The sequence below is a fragment of the Leptodactylus fuscus genome, chromosome 5, assembly GCF_031893055.1.
Source record: "Leptodactylus fuscus isolate aLepFus1 chromosome 5, aLepFus1.hap2, whole genome shotgun sequence".
Taxonomy (NCBI): domain Eukaryota; kingdom Metazoa; phylum Chordata; class Amphibia; order Anura; family Leptodactylidae; genus Leptodactylus; species Leptodactylus fuscus.
The window spans coordinates 220,091,277-220,112,515 of record NC_134269.1 but is presented as its reverse complement, the minus strand read 5'-3'; the positions used below and the strand labels follow the sequence as shown (position 1 = coordinate 220,112,515).

The 21,239-nt window shown below is 42.1% G+C and overlaps 1 protein-coding gene across 1 annotated transcript in view; it reads left to right on the top strand.

Annotated features, from left to right (window-relative positions):
* The window catches only part of LOC142204635 (uncharacterized), a 96,849-nt gene that overhangs the window by 4,569 nt on the left and 71,041 nt on the right, over positions 1-21,239 (top strand). The gene's annotated exons all lie outside the window — the stretch shown is intronic.

Sequence of the window (21,239 nt, the reverse complement as noted above, 5' to 3'; positions counted from 1 at the left end):
GGTGCCTGCAGCTTAGATACACAGCAGGTATCCCCGCACCGCGCCCCGCTAAGCTGTAGATAAGAGGCGTCCTCCATGTATATATATATATTAGGTATGAGACCTCAATGTCCAGTGTCAGCTACATGAGAAAGCTGCGACAACCAGCTGTATACAGGAAATCATGTCTGAGAGGTTGTCACAGCCCCGCCCCCTACATGTAATAAACTCCACCTATTTATAACTTCCTTGTTTTCCGTTTTTTTATTCTTTATTATTATTAATTCTGAAATCTGATTCTCTGCACATTGTGTATAACAGCCGGACTGCGGGTGTATTATTATGTCCCAGGATGGGACCGGTCACCATGTGTCGTCTTAGGACAGCTGTAAGATTCTGCTCCGGATGTTGTGTCTCTTCAAATTTTATAGTGGATGTTATTTCAAGAACCCAAGATTCTGCATGTAAGAACATTGTATTTATAACTATACTCCAGAGCTGCGCTCACTATTCTGCGGTCACTGTGTACATACATTACTTATCCTGTATTATACTCCAGAGCTGCGCTCACTATTCTGCTGGTACAGTCACTGTGTACATACATTACATTACTTATCCTGTATTATACCCCAGAGCTGCACTCACTATTCTGCTGGTACAGTCACTGTGTACATACATTACTTATCCTGTATTATACTCCAGAGCTGCACTCACTATTCTGCTGGTACAGTCACTGTGTACATACATTGCTTATCCTGTATTATACTCCAGAGCTGCGCTCACTATTCTGCTGGTACAGTCACTGTGTACATACATTACATTACTTATCCTGTATTATACTCCAGAGCTGCGCTCACTATTCTGCTGGTACAGTCACTGTGTACATACATTACATTACTTATCCTGTATTATACTCCAGAGCTGCGCTCACTGTTCTGCTGGTACAGTCACTGTGTACATACATTACATTACTTATCCTGTATTACACTCCAGAGCTGGGCTCACTATTCTGCTGGTGCAGTCACTGTGTACATACATTACATTACTTATCCTGTATTATACTCCAGAGCTGCGCTCACTATTCTGCTGGTACAGTCACTGTGTACATACATTACATTACTTATCCTGTATTATACTCCAGAGCTGCGCTCACTATTCTACTGGTACAGTCACTGTGTACATACATTACATTACTTATCCTGTATTATACTCCAGAGCTGCGCTCACTATTCTGCTGGTACAGTCACTGTGTACATACATTACATTACTTATCCTGTATTATACCCCAGAGCTGCGCTCACTATTCTGCTGGTACAGTCACTGTGTACATACATTACATTACTTATCCTGTATTACACTCCAGAGCTGGGCTCACTATTCTGCTGGTACAGTCACTGTGTACATACATTACATTACTTATCCTGTATTACACTCCAGAGCTGGGCTCACTATTCTGCTGGTACAGTCACTGTGTACATACATTACATTACTTATCCTGTATTATACTCCAGAGCTGCACTCACTATTCTGCTGGTACAGTCACTGTGTACATACATTACATTACTTATCCTGTATTATACTCCAGAGCTGCTCTCACTATTCTGCTGGTACAGTCAATGTGTACATACATTACATTACTTATCCTGTATTATACTCCAGAGCTGCGCTCACTATTCTGCTGGTGCAGTCACTGTGTACATACATTACATTACTTATCCTGTATTATACTCCAGAGCTGCTCTCACTATTCTGCTGGTACAGTCAATGTGTACATACATTACATTACTTATCCTGTATTATACTCCAGAGCTGCTCTCACTATTCTGCTGGTACAGTCAATGTGTACATACATTACATTACTTATCCTGTATTATACTCCAGAGCTGCTCTCACTATTCTGCTGGTACAGTCAATGTGTACATACATTACATTACTTATCCTGTATTATACTCCAGAGCTGCGCTCACTATTCTGCTGGTGCAGTCACTGTGTACATACATTACATTACTTATCCTGTATTATACCCCAGAGCTGCGCTCACTATTCTGCTGGTGCAGTCACTGTGTACATACATTACATTACTTATCCTGTATTATACTCCAGAGCTGCGCTCACTATTCTGCTGGTACAGTCACTGTGTACATACATTACATTACTTATACAGTATTATACCCCAGAGCTGCACTCACTATACTGCTGGTGCAGTCACTGTGTACATAGATTACATTACTTATCCTGTATTATACTCCGGAGCTGCGCTCACTATTCTGCTGGTACAGTCACTGTGTACATACATTACTTATCCTGTATTATACTCCGGAGCTGCGCTCACTATTCTGCTGGTACAGTCACTGTGTACATACATTACATTACTTCTCCTGTATTATACCCCAGAGCTGCGCTCACTATTCTGCTGGTACAGTCACTGTGTACATACATTACATTACTTATCCTGTATTATACTCTAGAGCTGCGCTCACTATTCTGCTGGTGCAGTCACTGTGTACATACATTACATTACTTATCCTGTATTATACTCTAGAGCTGCGCTCACTATTCTGCTGGTGCAGTCACTGTGTACATACATTACATTACTTCTCCTGTATTATACTCCAGAGCTGCACTCACTATTCTGCTGGTACAGTCACTGTGTACATACATTACATTACTTCTCCTGTATTATACCCCAGAGCTGCGCTCACTATTCTGCTGGTATAGTCACTGTGTACATACATTACATTACTTATCCTGTATTATACCCCAGAGCTGCGCTCACTATTCTGCTGGTACAGTCACTGTGTACATACATTACATTACTTCTCCTGTATTATACCCCAGAGCTGCGCTCACTATTCTGCTGGTGCAGTCACTGTGTACATACATTACATTACTTATCCTGTATTATACTCCAGAGCTGCGCTCACTATTCTGCTGGTACAGTCACTGTGTACATACATTACATTACTTATCCTGTATTATACTCCAGAGCTGCGCTCACTATTCTGCTGGTACAGTCACTGTGTACATACATTACATTACTTATCCTGTATTATACTCCAGAGCTGCGCTCACTATTCTGCTGGTGCAGTCACTGTGTACATACATTACATTACTTATCCTGTATTATACTCCAGAGCTGCGCTCACTATTCTGCTGGTGCAGTCGCTGTGTACATACATTACATTACTTATCCTGTATTATACTCCAGAGCTGCGCTCACTATTCTGCTGGTGCAGTCACTGTGTACATACATTACATTACTTATCCTGTATTATACTCCAGAGCTGCGCTCACTATTCTGCTGGTGCAGTCGCTGTGTACATACATTACATTACTTATCCTGTATTATACTCCAGAGCTGCGCTCACTATTCTGCTGGTACAGTCACTGTGTACATATATTACATTACTTATACAGTATTATACTCCAGAGCTGCGCTCACTATTCTGCTGGTACAGTCACTGTGTACATACATTACTTATCCTGTATTATACTCCAGAGCTGCGCTCACTATTCTGCTGGTGCAGTCACTGTGTACATACATTACTTATCCTGTATTATACTCCAGAGCTGCGCTCACTATTCTGCTGGTACAGTCACTGTGTACATACATTACATTACTTATCCTGTATTATACTCCAGTGCTGCGCTCACTATTCTGCTGGTGCAGTCACTGTGTACATACATTACATTACTTATCCTGTATTATACTCCAGAGCTGCGCTCACTATTCTGCTGGTGCAGTCACTGTGTACATACATTACATTACTTATCCTGTATTATACTCCAGAGCTGCACTCACTATTCTGCTGGTACAGTCACTGTGTACATACATTACTTATCCTGTATTATACTCCAGAGCTGCGCTCACTATTCTGCTGGTGCAGTCACTGTGTACATACATTACATTACTTATCCTGTATTATACTCCAGAGCTGTGCTCACTATTCTGCTGGTACAGTCACTGTGTACATACATTACATTACTTATCCTGTATTATACTCCAGAGCTGCGCTCACTATTCTGCCGGTACAGTCACTGTGTACATACATTACATTACTTATCCTGTATTATACTCCAGAGCTGTGCTCACTATTCTGCTGGTGCAGTCACTGTGTACATACATTACATTACTTATCCTGTATTATACTCCAGAGCTGCACTCACTATTCTGCTGGTGCAGTCACTGTGTACATACATTACATTACTTATCCTGTATTATACTCCAGAGCTGCGCTCACTATTCTGCTGGTGCAGTCACTGTGTACATACATTACTTATCCTGTATTATACTCCAGAGCTGCGCTCACTATTCTGCTGGTGCAGTCACTGCGTACATACATTACATTACTTATCCTGTATTATACTCCAGAGCTGTGCTCACTATTCTGCTGGTGCAGTCACTGTGTACATACATTACATTACTTATCCTGTATTATACTCCAGAGCTGCACTCACTATTCTGCTGGTGCAGTCACTGTGTACATACATTACATTACTTATCCTGTATTATACTCCAGAGCTGCGCTCACTATTCTGCCGGTACAGTCACTGTGTACATACATTACATTACTTATCCTGTATTATACTCCAGAGCTGTGCTCACTATTCTGCTGGTGCAGTCACTGTGTACATACATTACATTACTTATCCTGTATTATACTCCAGAGCTGCACTCACTATTCTGCTGGTGCAGTCACTGTGTACATACATTACATTACTTATCCTGTATTATACTCCAGAGCTGCGCTCACTATTCTGCTGGTGCAGTCACTGTGTACATACATTACTTATCCTGTATTATACTCCAGAGCTGCGCTCACTATTCTGCTGGTGCAGTCACTGCGTACATACATTACATTACTTATCCTGTATTATACTCCAGAGCTGCGCTCACTATTCTGCTGGTGCAGTCACTGTGTACATACATTACATTACTTATCCTGTATTATACTCCGGAGCAGTGCTCACTATTCTGCTGGTGCACTCACTGTGTACATATATTACATTACTTATCCTGTATTATACTCCAGAGCTGCGCTCACTATTCTGCTGGTACAGTCACTGTGTACATACATTACATTACTTATCCTGTATTATACTCCAGAGCTGCGCTCACTATTCTGCTGGTGCAGTCACTGTGTACATACATTACATTACTTATCCTGTATTATCCTGTGCACCATCCATATATACAGGAGAAGTAGTACTGTGCACTGTCCATATATACAGGAGAAGTAGTACTGTGCACTGTCCATATATACAGGAGAAGTAGTACTGTGCACTGTCCATATATACAGGAGAAGTAGTACTGTGCACTGTCCATATATACAGGAGAAGTAGTACTGTGCACTGTCCATATATACAGGATAGAGAAGTAGTACTGTGCACTGTCCATATATACAGGATAGAGAAGTAGTACTGTGCACTGTCCATATATACAGGAGAAGAGAAATAGTACTGTGCACTGTCCATATATACAGGATAGAGAAGTAGTACTGTGCACTGTCCATATATACAGGATAGAGAAGTAGTACTGTGCACTGTCCATATATACAGGATAGAGAAGTAGTACTGTGCACTGTCCATATATACAGGATAGAGAAGTAGTACTGTGCACTGTCCATTTATACAGGAGAAGAGAAGTAGTACTGTGCACTGTCCATATATACAGGATAGAGAAGTAGTACTGTGCACTGTCCATATATACAGGAGAAGAGAAGTAGTACTGTGCACTGTCCGTATATACAGGACTAGAGAAGTAGTACTGTGCACTGTCCATATATACAGGGGAAGAGAAGTAGTACTGTGCATGGTCCATATATACAGGATAGAGAAGTAGTACTGTGCACTGTCCATATATACAGGAGAAGAGAAGTAGTACTGTGCACTGTCCATATATACAGGAGAAGAGAAGTAGTACTGTGCACTGTCCATATATACAGGAGAAGAGAAGTAGTACTGTGCACTGTCCATATATACAGGATAGAGAAGTAGTACTGTGCGCTGTCCATATATACAGGATAGAGAAGTGGTACTGTGCACTGTCCATATATACAGGAGAAGAGAAGGAGTACTGTGCACTGTCCATATATACAGGACAAGAGAAGTAGTACTGTGCACTGTCCATATATACAGGATAGAGAAGTAGTACTGTGCACTGTCCATATATACAGGATAGAGAAGTAGTACTGTGCACTGTCCATATATACAGGGGAAGAGAAGTAGTACTGTGCACTGTCCATATATACAGGAGAAGAGAAGTGGTACTGTGCACTGTCCATATATACAGGAAAAGAGAAGTAGTACTGTGCACTGTCCATATATACAGGATAGAGAAGTAGTACTGTGCACTGTCCATATATACAGGAGAAGAGAGGTAGTACTGTGCACTGTCCATATATACAGGACTAGAGAAGTAAGACTGTGCACTGTCCATATATACAGGAGAAGAGAAGTGGTACTGTGCACTGTCCATATATACAGGATAGAGAAGTAGTACTGTGCACTGTCCATATATACAGGAGAAGAGAAGTAGTACTGTGCACTGTCTATATATACAAGAGAAGAGAAGTAGTACTGTGCACTGTCCATATATACAGGAGAAGAGAAGTAGTACTGTGCACTGTCCATATATACAGGAGAAGAGAAGTAGTACTGTGCACCGTCCATATATACAGGATAGAGAAGTAGTACTGTGCACTGTCCATATATACAGGGTAGAGAAGTAGTACTGTGCACTGTCCATATATACAGAAGAAGTAGTACTGTGCACTGTTCATATATACAGGAGAAGAGAAGTAGTACTGTGCACTGTCCATATATACAGGATAGAGAAGTAGTACTGTGCACTGTCCATATTTACAGGAGAAGAGAAGTAGTACTGTGCACTGTCCATATATACAGGATAGAGAAGTAGTACTGTGCACTGTCCATATATACAGGAGAAGAGAAGTAGTACTGTGCACTGTCCATATATACAGGAGAAGAGAAGTGGTACTGTGCACTGTCCATATATACAGGAAAAGAGAAGTAGTACTGTGCACTGTCCATATATACAGGATAGAGAAGTAGTACTGTGCACTGTCCATATATACAGGAGAAGAGAGGTAGTACTGTGCACTGTCCATATATACAGGGGAAGAGAAGTAGTACTGTGCACTGTCCATATATACAGGAGAAGAGAAGTAGTACTGTGAACTGTCCATATATACAGGACTAGAGAAGTAGTACTGTGCACTGTCCATATATACAGGATAGAGAAGTAGTACTGTGCACTGTCCATATATACAAGACTAGAGAAGTAGTACTGTGCACTGTCCATATATACAGGATAGAGAAGTAGTACTGTGCACTGTCCATATATACAGGATAGAGAAGTTGTACTGTGCACTGTCCATATATACAGGATAGAGAAGTAGTACTGTGCACTGTCCATATATACAAGACTAGAGAAGTAGTACTGTGCACTGTCCATATATACAGGATAGAGAAGTTGTACTGTGCACTGTCCATATATACAGGATAGAGAAGTTGTACTGTGCACTGTCCATATATACAGGAGAAGAGAAGTAGTACTGTGCACTGTCCATATATACAGGATAGAGAAGTAGTACTGTGCACTGTCCATATATACAGGATAGAGAAGTAGTACTGTGCACTGTCCATATATACAGGATAGAGAAGTTGTACTGTGCACTGTCCATATATACAGGAGAAGAGAAGTAGTACTGTGCACTGTCCATATATAGAGGATAGAGAAGTAGTACTGTGCACTGTTCATATATACAGGACTAGAGAAGTAGTACTGTGTACTGTCCATATATACAGGACTAGAGAAGTAGTACTGTGCACTGTCCTTATATACAAGACTAGAGAAGTGGTACTGTGCACTGTCCATATATACAAGACTAGAGAAGTAGTACTGTGCACTGTCCGTATATACAGGAGAAGAGAAGTAGTACTGTGCACTGTCCATATATACAGGAGAAGTAGTACTGTGCACTGTCCATATATACAGGAGAAGAGAAGTAGTACTGTGCACTGTCCATATATACAGGATAGAGAAGTTGTACTGTGCACTGTCCATATATACAGGAGAAGAGAAGTAGTACTGTGCACTGTCCATATATACAGGAGAAGAGAAGTAGTACTGTGCACTGTCCATATATACAGGATAGAGAAGTTGTACTGTGCACTGTCCATATATACAGGGGAAGAGAAGTAGTACTGTGCACTGTCCATATATACAGGAGAAGAGAAGTGGTACTGTGCACTGTCCATATATACAGGAGAAGAGAAGTAGTACTGTGCACTGTCCATATATACTGGATAGAGAAGTTGTACTGTGCACTGTCCATATATACAGGATAGAGAAGTAGTACTGTGCACTGTCCATATATACAGGACTAGAGAAGTAGTACTGTGCACTGTCCATATATACAGGAGGAGAAGTAGTACTGTGCACTGTCCATATATACAGGAGAAGAGAAGTAGTACTGTGCACTGTCCATATATACAGGATAGAGAAGTTGTACTCTGCACTGTCCATATATACAGGAGAAGAGAAGTAGTACTGTGCACTGTCCATATATACAGGATAGAGAAGTTGTACTGTGCACTGTCCATATATACAGGACTAGAGAAGTAGTACTGTGCACTGTCCATATATACAGGACTAGAGAAGTAGTACTGTGCACTGTCCATATATACAGGAGAAGTAGTACTGTGCACTGTCCATATATACAGGAGAAGTAGTACTGTGCACTGTCCATATATACAGGAGAAGTAGTACTGTGCACTGACCATATATACAGGAGAAGTAGTACTGTGCACTGTCCATATATACAGGATAGAGAAGTAGTACTGTGCACTGTCCGTATATACAGGATAGAGAAGTAGTACTGTGCACTGTCCATATATACAGGATAGAGAAGTAGTACTGTGCACTGTCCGTATATACAGGATAGAGAAGTAGTACTGTGCACTGTCCATATATACAGGACTAGAGAAGTAGTACTGTGCACTGTCCATATATACAAGACTAGAGAAGTGGTACTGTGCACTGTCCATATATACAGGAGAAGTAGTACTGTGCACTGTCCATATATACAGGATAGAGAAGTGGTACTGTGCACTGTCCATATATACAGGAGAAGTAGTACTGTGCACTGTCCATATATACAGGATAGAGAAGTAGTACTGTGCACTGTCCATATATATAGGAGAAGAGAAGTAGTACTGTGCACTGTCCATATATACAGGAGAAGAGAAGTAGTACTGTGCACTGTATATATATATATAGGAGAAGAGAAGTAGTACTGTGCACTGTCCATATATACAGGACTAGAGAAGTAGTACTGTGCGCTGTCCATATATACAGGATAGAGAAGTGGTACTGTGCACTGTCCATATATACTGGATAGAGAAGTGGTACTGTGCACTGTCCATATATACAGGAGAAGAGAAGTAGTATTGTGCACTGTCCATATATACAGGACTAGAAAAGTAGTACTGTGCGCTGTCCATATATACAGGAGAAGAGAAGTAGTACTGTGCACTGTCCATATATACAGGATAGAGAAGTTGTACTGTGCACTGTCCATATATACAGGACTAGAGAAGTAGTACTGTGCACTGTCCATATATACAGGACTAGAGAAGTAGTACTGTGCACTGTCCATATATACAGGAGAAGTAGTACTGTGCACTGTCCATATATACAGGAGAAGTAGTACTGTGCACTGTCCATATATACAGGAGAAGTAGTACTGTGCACTGACCATATATACAGGAGAAGTAGTACTGTGCACTGTCCATATATACAGGATAGAGAAGTAGTACTGTGCACTGTCCATATATACAGGATAGAGAAGTAGTACTGTGCACTGTCCATATATACAGGAGAAGTAGTACTGTGCACTGTCCATATATACAGGACTAGAGAAGTAGTACTGTGCACTGTCCATATATACAAGACTAGAGAAGTGGTACTGTGCACTGTCCATATATACAGGAGAAGTAGTACTGTGCACTGTCCATATATACAGGATAGAGAAGTAGTACTGTGCACTGTCCATATATATAGGAGAAGAGAAGTAGTACTGTGCACTGTCCATATATACAGGAGAAGAGAAGTAGTACTGTGCACTGTATATATATATATAGGAGAAGAGAAGTAGTACTGTGCACTGTCCATATATACAGGACTAGAGAAGTAGTACTGTGCGCTGTCCATATATACAGGATAGAGAAGTGGTACTGTGCACTGTCCATATATACAGGATAGAGAAGTGGTACTGTGCACTGTCCATATATACAGGAGAAGAGAAGTAGTATTGTGCACTGTCCATATATACAGGACTAGAAAAGTAGTACTGTGCGCTGTCCATATATACAGGAGAAGAGAAGTAGTACTGTGCACTGTCCATATATACAGGAGAAGAGAAGTAGTACTGTGCACTGTCCATATATACAGGACTAGAGAAGTAGTACTGTGCACTGTCCATATATACAGGATAGAGAAGTGGTACTGTGCACTGTCCATATATACAGGAGAAGAGAAGTAGTACTGTGCACTGTCCATATATACAGGAGAAGAGAAGTAGTACTGTGCACTGTCCATATATACAGGACTAGAGAAGTAGTACTGTGCGCTGTCCATATATACAGGAGAAGTAGTACTGTGCACTGTCCATATATACAGGATAGAGAAGTGGTACTGTGCACTGTCCATATATACAGGAGAAGAGAAGTAGTACTGTGCACTGTCCATATATACAGGACTAGAGAAGTAGTACTGTGCGCTGTCCATATATACAGGAGAAGTAGTACTGTGCACTGTCCATATATACAGGATAGAGAAGTGGTACTGTGCACTGTCCATATATACAGGAGAAGTAGTACTGTGCACTGTCCATATATACAGGATAGAGAAGTGGTACTGTGCACTGTCCATATATACAGGAGAAGAGAAGTAGTACTGTGCACTGTCCATATATACAGGACTAGAGAAGTAGTACTGTGCGCTGTCCATATATACAGGACTAGAGAAGTGGTACTTTGCACTGTCCATATATACAGGAGAAGTAGTACTGTGCACTGTCCATATATACAAGACTAGAGAAGTAGTACTGTGCACTGTCCATATATACAGGGGAAGAGAAGTAGTACTGTGCACTGTCCATATATACAGGAGAAGTAGTACTGTGCACTGTCCATATATACAGGAGAAGTAGTACTGTGCACTGTCCATATTTACAGGAGAAGTAGTACTGTGCACTGTCCATATATACAGGAGAAGTAGTACTGTGCACTGTCCATATATACAGGAGAAGTAGTACTGTGCACTGTCCATATATACAGGAGAAGTAGTACTGTGCACTGTCCATATATACAGGAGAAGAGAAGTAGTACTGTGCACTGTCCATATATACAAGACTAGAGAAGTAGTACTGTGCACTGTCCATATTTACAGGAGAAGTAGTACTGTGCACTGTCCATATATACAGGAGAAGTAGTACTGTGCACTGTCCATATATACAGGAGAAATAGTACTGTGCACTGTCCATATATACAGGAGAAGTAGTACTGTGCACTGTCCATATATACAGGATAGAGAAGTTGTACTGTGCACTGTCCATATATACAGGAGAAGAGAAGTAGTACTGTGCACTGTCCATATATACAAGACTAGAGAAGTAGTTCTGTGCACTGTCCATATATACAGGATAGAGAAGTAGTACTGTGCACTGTCCATATATACAAGACTAGAGAAGTAGTTCTGTGCACTGTCCATATATACAGGATAGAGAAGTAGTACTGTGCACTGTCCATATATACAAGACTAGAGAAGTAGTACTGTGCACTGTCCATATATACAGGGGAAGAGAAGTGGTACTGTGCACTGTCCATATATACAGGAGAAGTAGTACTGTGCACTGTCCATATATACAGGAGAAGTAGTACTGTGCACTGTCCATATATACAGGAGAAGTAGTACTGTGCACTGTCCATATATACAGGAGAAGTAGTACTGTGCACTGTCCATATATACAGGATAGAGAAGTTGTACTGTGCACTGTCCATATATACAGGAGAAGAGAAGTAGTACTGTGCACTGTCCATATATACAGGATAGAGAAGTAGTACTGTGCACTGTCCATATATACAGGATAGAGAAGTAGTACTGTGCACTGTCCATATATACAGGAGAAGAGAAGTAGTACTGTGCACTGTCCATATATACAGGATAGAGAAGTAGTACTGTGCACTGTCCATATATACAGGATAGAGAAGTAGTACTGTGCACTGTCCATATATACAGGACTAGAGAAGTAGTACTGTGCACTGTCCATATATACAGGATAGAGAAGTAGTACTGTGCACTGTCCATATATACAGGAGAAGAGAAGTAGTACTGTGCACTGTCCATATATACAGGAGAAGAGAAGTAGTACTGTGCACTGTCCATATATACAAGACTAGAGAAGTAGTACTGTGCACTGTCCATATATACAGGACTAGAGAAGTGGTACTGTGCACTGTCCATATATACAGGAGTAGTACTGTGCACTGTCCATATATACAGGAGAAGAGAAGTAGTACTGTGCACTGTCCATATATACAGGATAGAGAAGTAGTACTGTGCACTGTCCATATATACAAGACTAGAGAAGTGGTACTGTGCACTGTCCATATATACAGGAGTAGTACTGTGCACTGTCCATATATACAGGAGAAGTAGTACTGTGCACTGTCCATATATACAGGATAGAGAAGTAGTACTGTGCACTGTCCATATATACAGGATAGAGAAGTTGTACTGTGCACTGTCCATATATACAGGAGAAGAGAAGTAGTACTGTGCACTGTCTATATATACAGGATAGAGAAGTAGTACTGTGCACTGTCCATATATACAGGATAGAGAAGTTGTACTGTGCACTGTCCATATATACAAGACTAGAGAAGTTGTACTGTGCACTGTCCATATATACAGGATAGAGAAGTAGTACTGTGCACTGTCCATATATACAGGACTAGAGAAGTAGTACTGTGCACTGTCCATATATACAAGACTAGAGAAGTAGTTCTGTGCACTGTCCATATATACAGGATAGAGAAGTAGTACTGTGCACTGTCCATATATACAGGAGAAGAGAAGTAGTACTGTGCACCGTCCATATATACAGGACAAGAGAAGTAGTACTGTGCACTGTCCATATATACAGAAGAGAAGTAGTACTGTGCACTGTCCATATATACAAGACTAGAGAAGTAGTACTGTGCACTGTCCATATATACAGGGGAAGAGAAGTGGTACTGTGCACTGTCCATATATACAGGAGAAGTAGTACTGTGCACTGTCCATATATACAGGAGAAGTAGTACTGTGCACTGTCCATATATACAGGAGAAGTAGTACTGTGCACTGTCCATATATACAGGAGAAGTAGTACTGTGCACTGTCCATATATACAGGATAGAGAAGTAGTACTGTACACTGTCCATATATACAGGATAGAGAAGTTGTACTGTGCACTGTCCATATATACAGGAGAAGAGAAGTAGTACTGTGCACTGTCCATATATACAGGATAGAGAAGTAGTACTGTGCACTGTCCATATATACAGGATAGAGAAGTTGTACTGTGCACTGTCCATATATACAAGACTAGAGAAGTAGTACTGTGCACTGTCCATATATACAGGATAGAGAAGTTGTACTGTGCACTGTCCATATATACAGGAGAAGTAGTACTGTGCACTGTCCATATATACAGGATAGAGAAGTAGTACTGTGCACTGTCCATATATACAGGATAGAGAAGTAGTACTGTGCACTGTCCATATATACAGGATAGAGAAGTAGTACTGTGCACTGTCCATATATATAGGAGAAGTAGTACTGTGCACTGTCCATATATACAGGGGAAGAGAAGTAGTACTGTGCACTGTCCATATATACAAGACTAGAGAAGTAGTACTGTGCACTGTCCATATATACAGGGGAAGTAGTACTGTGCACTGTCCATATATACAGGAGAAGTAGTACTGTGCACTGTCCATATATACAGGATAGAGAAGTAGTACTGTGCACTGTCCATATATACAGGAGAAGAGAAGTAGTACTGTGCACTGTCCATGTATACAAGACTAGAGAAGTAGTACTGTGCACTGTCCATATATACAGGAGAAGAGAAGTAATACTGTGCACTGTCCATATATACAGGGGAAGAGAAGTAGTACTGTGCACTGTCCATATATACAGGAGAAGTAGTACTGTGCACTGTCCATATATACAGGAGAAGTAGTACTGTGCACTGTCCATATATACAGGATAGAGAAGTAGTACTGTGCACTGTCCATATATACAGGAGAAGAGAAGTAGTACTGTGCACTGTCCATATATACAAGACTAGAGAAGTAGTACTGTGCACTGTCCATATATACAGGAGAAGTAGTACTGTGCACTGTCCATATATACAGGAGAAGTAGTACTGTGCACTGTCCATATATACAGGAGAAGTAGTACTGTGCACTGTCCATATATACAGGAGAAGTAGTACTGTGCACTGTCCATATATACAGGAGAAGTAGTACTGTGCACTGTCCATATATACAGGATAGAGAAGTAGTACTGTGCACTGTCCATATATACAGGATAGAGAAGTTGTACTGTGCACTGTCCATATATACAGGAGAAGAGAAGTAGTACTGTGCACTGTCCATATATACAGGATAGAGAAGTAGTACTGTGCACTGTCCATATATACAGGATAGAGAAGTAGTACTGTGCACTGTCCATATATACAGGATAGAGAAGTTGTACTGTGCACTGTCCATATATACAGGATAGAGAAGTTGTACTGTGCACTGTCCATATATACAGGAGAAGTAGTACTGTGCACTGTCCATATATACAGGATAGAGAAGTAGTACTGTGCACTGTCCATATATACAGGATAGAGAAGTAGTACTGTGCACTGTCCATATATATAGGAGAAGTAGTACTGTGCACTGTCCATATATACAGGGGAAGAGAAGTAGTACTGTGCACTGTCCATATATACAAGACTAGAGAAGTAGTACTGTGCACTGTCCATATATACAGGGGAAGTAGTACTGTGCACTGTCCATATATACAGGAGAAGTAGTACTGTGCACTGTCCATATATACAGGATAGAGAAGTAGTACTGTGCACTGTCCATATATACAGGAGAAGAGAAGTAGTACTGTGCACTGTCCATATATACAGGAGAAGAGAAGTAATACTGTGCACTGTCCATATATACAGGATAGAGAAGTAGTACTGTGCACTGTCCATATATACAGGGGAAGAGAAGTAGTACTGTGCACTGTCCATATATACAGGAGAAGAGAAGTAATACTGTGCACTGTCCATATATACAGGATAGAGAAGTTGTACTGTGCACTGTCCATATATACAGGAGAAGTAGTACTGTGCACTGTCCATATATACAGGATAGAGAAGTTGTACTGTGCACTGTCCATATATACAGGAGAAGTAGTACTGTGCACTGTCCATATATACAGGAGAAGTAGTACTGTGCACTGTCCATATATACAGGATAGAGAAGTAGTACTGTGCACTGTCCATATATACAGGATAGAGAAGTTGTACTGTGCACTGTCCATATATACAGGAGAAGAGAAGTAGTACTGTGCACTGTCCATATATACAGGATAGAGAAGTAGTACTGTGCACTGTCCATATATACAGGATAGAGAAGTTGTACTGTGCACTGTCCATATATACAGGATAGAGAAGTTGTACTGTGCACTGTCCATATATACAGGAGAAGTAGTACTGTGCACTGTCCATATATACAGGATAGAGAAGTAGTACTGTGCACTGTCCATATATACAGGATAGAGAAGTAGTACTGTGCACTGTCCATATATATAGGAGAAGTAGTACTGTGCACTGTCCATATATACAGGAGAAGTAGTACTGTGCACTGTCCATATATACAGGATAGAGAAGTAGTACTGTGCACTGTCCATATATACAGGATAGAGAAGTAGTACTGTGCACTGTCCATATATATAGGAGAAGTAGTACTGTGCACTGTCCATATATACAAGACTAGAGAAGTAGTACTGTGCACTGTCCATATATACAGGGGAAGTAGTACTGTGCACTGTCCATATATACAGGAGAAGTAGTACTGTGCACTGTCCATATATACAGGATAGAGAAGTAGTACTGTGCACTGTCCATATATACAGGAGAAGAGAAGTAGTACTGTGCACTGTCCATATATACAGGAGAAGAGAAGTAATACTGTGCACTGTCCATATATACAGGATAGAGAAGTAGTACTGTGCACTGTCCATATATACAGGGGAAGAGAAGTAGTACTGTGCACTGTCCATATATACAGGAGAAGAGAAGTAATACTGTGCACTGTCCATATATACAGGATAGAGAAGTAGTACTGTGCACTGTCCATATATACAGGGGAAGAGAAGTAGTACTGTGCACTGTCCATATATACAGGAGAAGAGAAGTAGTACTGTGCACTGTCCATATATACAGGAGAAGAGAAGTAGTACTGTGCACTGTCCATATATACAGGAGAAGTAGTACTGTGCACTGTCCATATATACAGGAGAAGTAGTACTGTGCACTGTCCATATATACAGGAGAAGTAGTACTGTGCACTGTCCATATATACAGGGGAAGAGATGTGGTACTGTGCACTGTCCATATATACAGGAGAAGTAGTACTGTGCACTGTCCATATATACAGGATAGAGAAGTAGTACTGTGCACTGTCCATATATACAGGATAGAGAAGTAGTACTGTGCACTGTCCATATATACAGGATAGAGAAGTTGTACTGTGCACCGTCCATATATACAGGAGAAGAGAAGTAGTACTGTGCACTGTCCATATATACAGGATAGAGAAGTAGTACTGTGCACTGTCCATATATACAGGATAGAGAAGTTGTACTGTGCACCGTCCATATATACAGGAGAAGTAGTACTGTGCACTGTCCATATATACAGGAGAAGTAGTACTGTGCACTGTCCATATATACAGGAGAAGTAGTGCTGTGCACTGTCCATATATACAGGGGAAGAGATGTGGTACTGTGCACTGTCCATATATACAGGAGAAGTAGTACTGTGCACTGTCCATATATACAGGATAGAGAAGTAGTACTGTGCACTGTCCATATATACAGGATAGAGAAGTAGTACTGTGCACTGTCCATATATACAGGATAGAGAAGTTGTACTGTGCACTGTCCATATATACAAGACTAGAGAAGTAGTACTGTGCACTGTCCATATATACAGGATAGAGAAGTTGTACTGTGCACTGTCCATATATACAGGAGAAGTAGTACTGTGCACTGTCCATATATACAGGATAGAGAAGTAGTACTGTGCACTGTCCATATATACAGGACTAGAGAAGTAGTACTGTGCACTGTCCATATATACAGGAGAAGAGAAGTAGTACTGTGCACTGTCCATATATACAGGACTAGAGAAGTAGTACTGTGCACTGTCCGTATATACAGGAGAAGAGAAGTAGTACTGTGCACTGTCCATATATACAGGATAGAGAAGTAGTACTGTGCACTGTCCATATATACAGGACTAGAGAAGTAGTACTGTGCACTGTCCATATATACAGGAGAAGTAGTACTGTGCACTGTCCATATATATAGGAGAAGTAGTACTGTGCACTGTCCATATATACAGGAGAAGTAGTACTGTGCACTGTCCATATATACAAGACTAGAGAAGTAGTACTGTGCACTGTCCATATATACAGGAGAAGAGAAGTAGTACTGTGCACTGTCCATATATACAGGAGAAGTAGTACTGTGCACTGTCCGTATGTACAGGAGAGAAGTGGTACTGTGCACTGTCCATATATACAGGAGAAGTAGTACTGTGCACTGTCCGTATGTACAGGAGAGAAGTGGTACTGTGCACTGTCCATATATACAGGAGAAGTAGTACTGTGCACTGTCCGTATGTACAGGAGAGAAGTGGTACTGTGCACTGTCCATATATACAGGAGAAGTAGTACTGTGCACTGTCCGTATATACAGGACTAGAGAAGTAGTACTGTGCACTGTCCGTATATACAGTGTAAGAGAAGTAGTACTGTGCACTGTCCGTATATACAGGAGAAGAGAAGTAGTACTGTGCACTGTCCATATATACAGGAGAAGAGAAGTAGTACTGTGCACTGTCCATATATACAGGAGAAGAGAAGTAGTACTGTGCACTGGCCTTATATACAGGATAGAGAAGTAGTACTGTGCACTGTCCATATATACAGGATAGAGAAGTAGTACTGTGCACTGTCCATATATACAGGATAGAGAAGTAGTACTGTGCACTGTCCATATATACAGGATAGAGAAGTAGTACTGTGCACTGTCCATATATACAGGATAGAGAAGTAGTACTGTGCACTGTCCATATATACAGGAGAAGAGAAGTAGTACTGTGCACTGTCCATATATACAGGAGAAGAGAAGTAGTACTGTGCACTGGCCATATATACAGAATAGAGAAGTAGTACTGTGCACTGTCCATATATACAGGAGAAGAGAAGTAGTACTGTGCACTGGCCATATATACAGGATAGAGAAGTAGTACTGTGCACTGTCCATATATACAGGATAGAGAAGTAGTACTGTGCACTGTCCATATATACAGGAGAAGAGAAGTAGTACTGTGCACTGGCCATATATACAGGAGAAGAGAAGTGGTACTGTGCACTGTCCATATATACAGGATAGAGAAGTAGTACTGTGCACTGTCCATATATACAGGATAGAGAAGTAGTACTGTGCACTGTCCATATATACAGGATAGAGAAGTAGTACTGTGCACTGGCCATATATACAGGATAGAGAAGTAGTACTGTGCACTGTCCATATATACAGGAGAAGTAGTACTGTGCACTGTCCATATATACAGGAGAAGAGAAGTAGTACTGTGCACTGTCCATATATACAGGAGAAGTAGTACTGTGCACTGTCTATATATACAGGAGAAGAGATGTAGTACTGTGCACTGTCCATATATACAGGATAGAGAAGTAGTACTGTGCACTGTCCATATATACAGGATAGAGAAGTAGTACTGTGCACTGTCCATATATACAGGATAGAGAAGTAGTACTGTGCATATATACAGATATGCCGTACTCAGTATACAGTAGGTGTGATATATTTTTTGGGGGGGGGGGACGTTGCGGATGTGATGTGCGCAGTAACATTCGCTCCCTTTGGCGCACGTGCGGTTGGATGGCGAGTACACGAGCTGAGCGCTGGCTCCAGGGAATCTTCCGACCTAATGCGGATGGCGGGCTGTTCTCTCCGCTCGGTGACTCTTCTTACAAACCGGATGAGACATAGCGCTGCGCTGCAGGGGTTGCCCCTCCCCCGTTCTGTACATATTGGGGGGGGGGCACAACTGCTGACGAAACGTCTTTTATTCTTGATACGAGGAGCAGAAAATGCGCTGAGATGCGTCCACCTGCCGGGTGTAACGGGGGAAGTGCATGAAGGGGCCCTGAGCGAGCAGGCGGGGGTAATGGGGGGCCCCGGGGCTCTGCACCCATCACACAGCTTTGTGCCCCCCCCATAGGAGGTTTCTGTCTTCACCTGTCCTATTGTGACTGCAGATCTGGATGTGACTTGAGCAGAGTTGTGAGCGCAGCTCTGGAGGTGACTGGAGATTTCCTGTCTCGGGATCATTTCTCGGATCGTCCTGTGTTCACTAAAGTCGTTTTTCTTTATTTTCGTGGATTTGGCGTTTCGCTGCGCGGTTTGCGGACGATCGGCTTTGATTTAGCGATATTTAATTTTACCTTTTATTTTTGGTCCGTTTTTTTCTTTCTTAACCCCGTAGTGTCCGCTGAGGTGACGCAGACTGATGTGGCGCGTTGTATAGAGGGACACATGGCTGAGGCCTCCGTGTTTCCTGCGTACTGCACCTTTAAGACGTCGTCTGCGGCCGCCTCGGACCGTCCCGTCAGTCGGGGCTGTGACATTTCCACATCTCTAATCACACGCGCCTCGCGATGACGCCCGACCGCCTTCCCCGAGACGGACGCCTGCGAGATTGAAATTTAAAATCAGGAAAGCGACGAAGCGGCGGCGGCGGCACCTTGTAACACGAAGACGTCGCTTCATAAATAATCAGATTGTGATGAGGACGTTGCGAATCTCATGATGGGGATATCAGTAGCGTAGACTTAAAGGGCCGGTATCCCTCCCTATCCACAGTCCATGGGGTGGTCCTATGCGGTGTGTGGCCCTTTAAGACGATCAAAATGAAAAGTATCAGGATGGGGGGGGCTGTAGGGGAAGGTTCGCCCCGTCTGCCATCTGCCCCTCCCCCTGCTCGGGGGCTTTGTTGCGGACACAATGCTCGGCTGCACCCAGGAGAATAAGAAATCGGATTGTCCGCGCGATCCGCTCACCTGCCACCTGTCGCTGCGGGTAAAATAATATCCCCCCCACCCACCCACCGAAACCTGACCCTCTCCATAGAGACCTGGCCGGGGTAATCCATGCCGGGAGCTCAGGGGTTAAGTGTCCCATATAGATTATAGGGGGGAGGGGAAGATCTCATTTATATCAAAACCGTATCGCCAATTGTCGCACGTGGCGTTTATCCGACAGGCTTTTTTTTCAAATGGGGGAGGAGCCAACGCCATATTTATGAATATTACGCCATATCATCTATGGAAGCCCCTCCCCCTCCCTCCCTCGGGCACGAATTTGCTAAAATTTTACTAGATTTGTGTAAAAATAGAAGAAAATCCTAATTTTACGGAAATACGTTCTGACATCTCTCCGGTCGGTGGCGATTCACGGTTTGGCCGCCATCAGTTCCGACAGTAACATAGCACTTGGAAGGCGGCGAGACGCGTCCATATAAGCGGCTTTGTGCTCGGAATTGGCGCGGTCAGATATTCCCGTGGGGGGTGGGGTTTTTGTCGCCGTTAGGACTCGGACGTGAATCTGATGGGATTTAGATCCTGAGATTTCGTATTAACCGCATTGGCCCCACCCACAGCGTATTTCCAGACTTCTCTTGGCCACGCCCCGTCTTCTAGACGTCTTGTGAGATATAATAAGTCTTATAGACACCCGATAATCCCGCCGCACCTATGGCGATGTCTGGTGTACTGTAACATTGCGGCACGTGGTTACGTTTCGTCATCGCCGACCTCTCCGTTCAGGT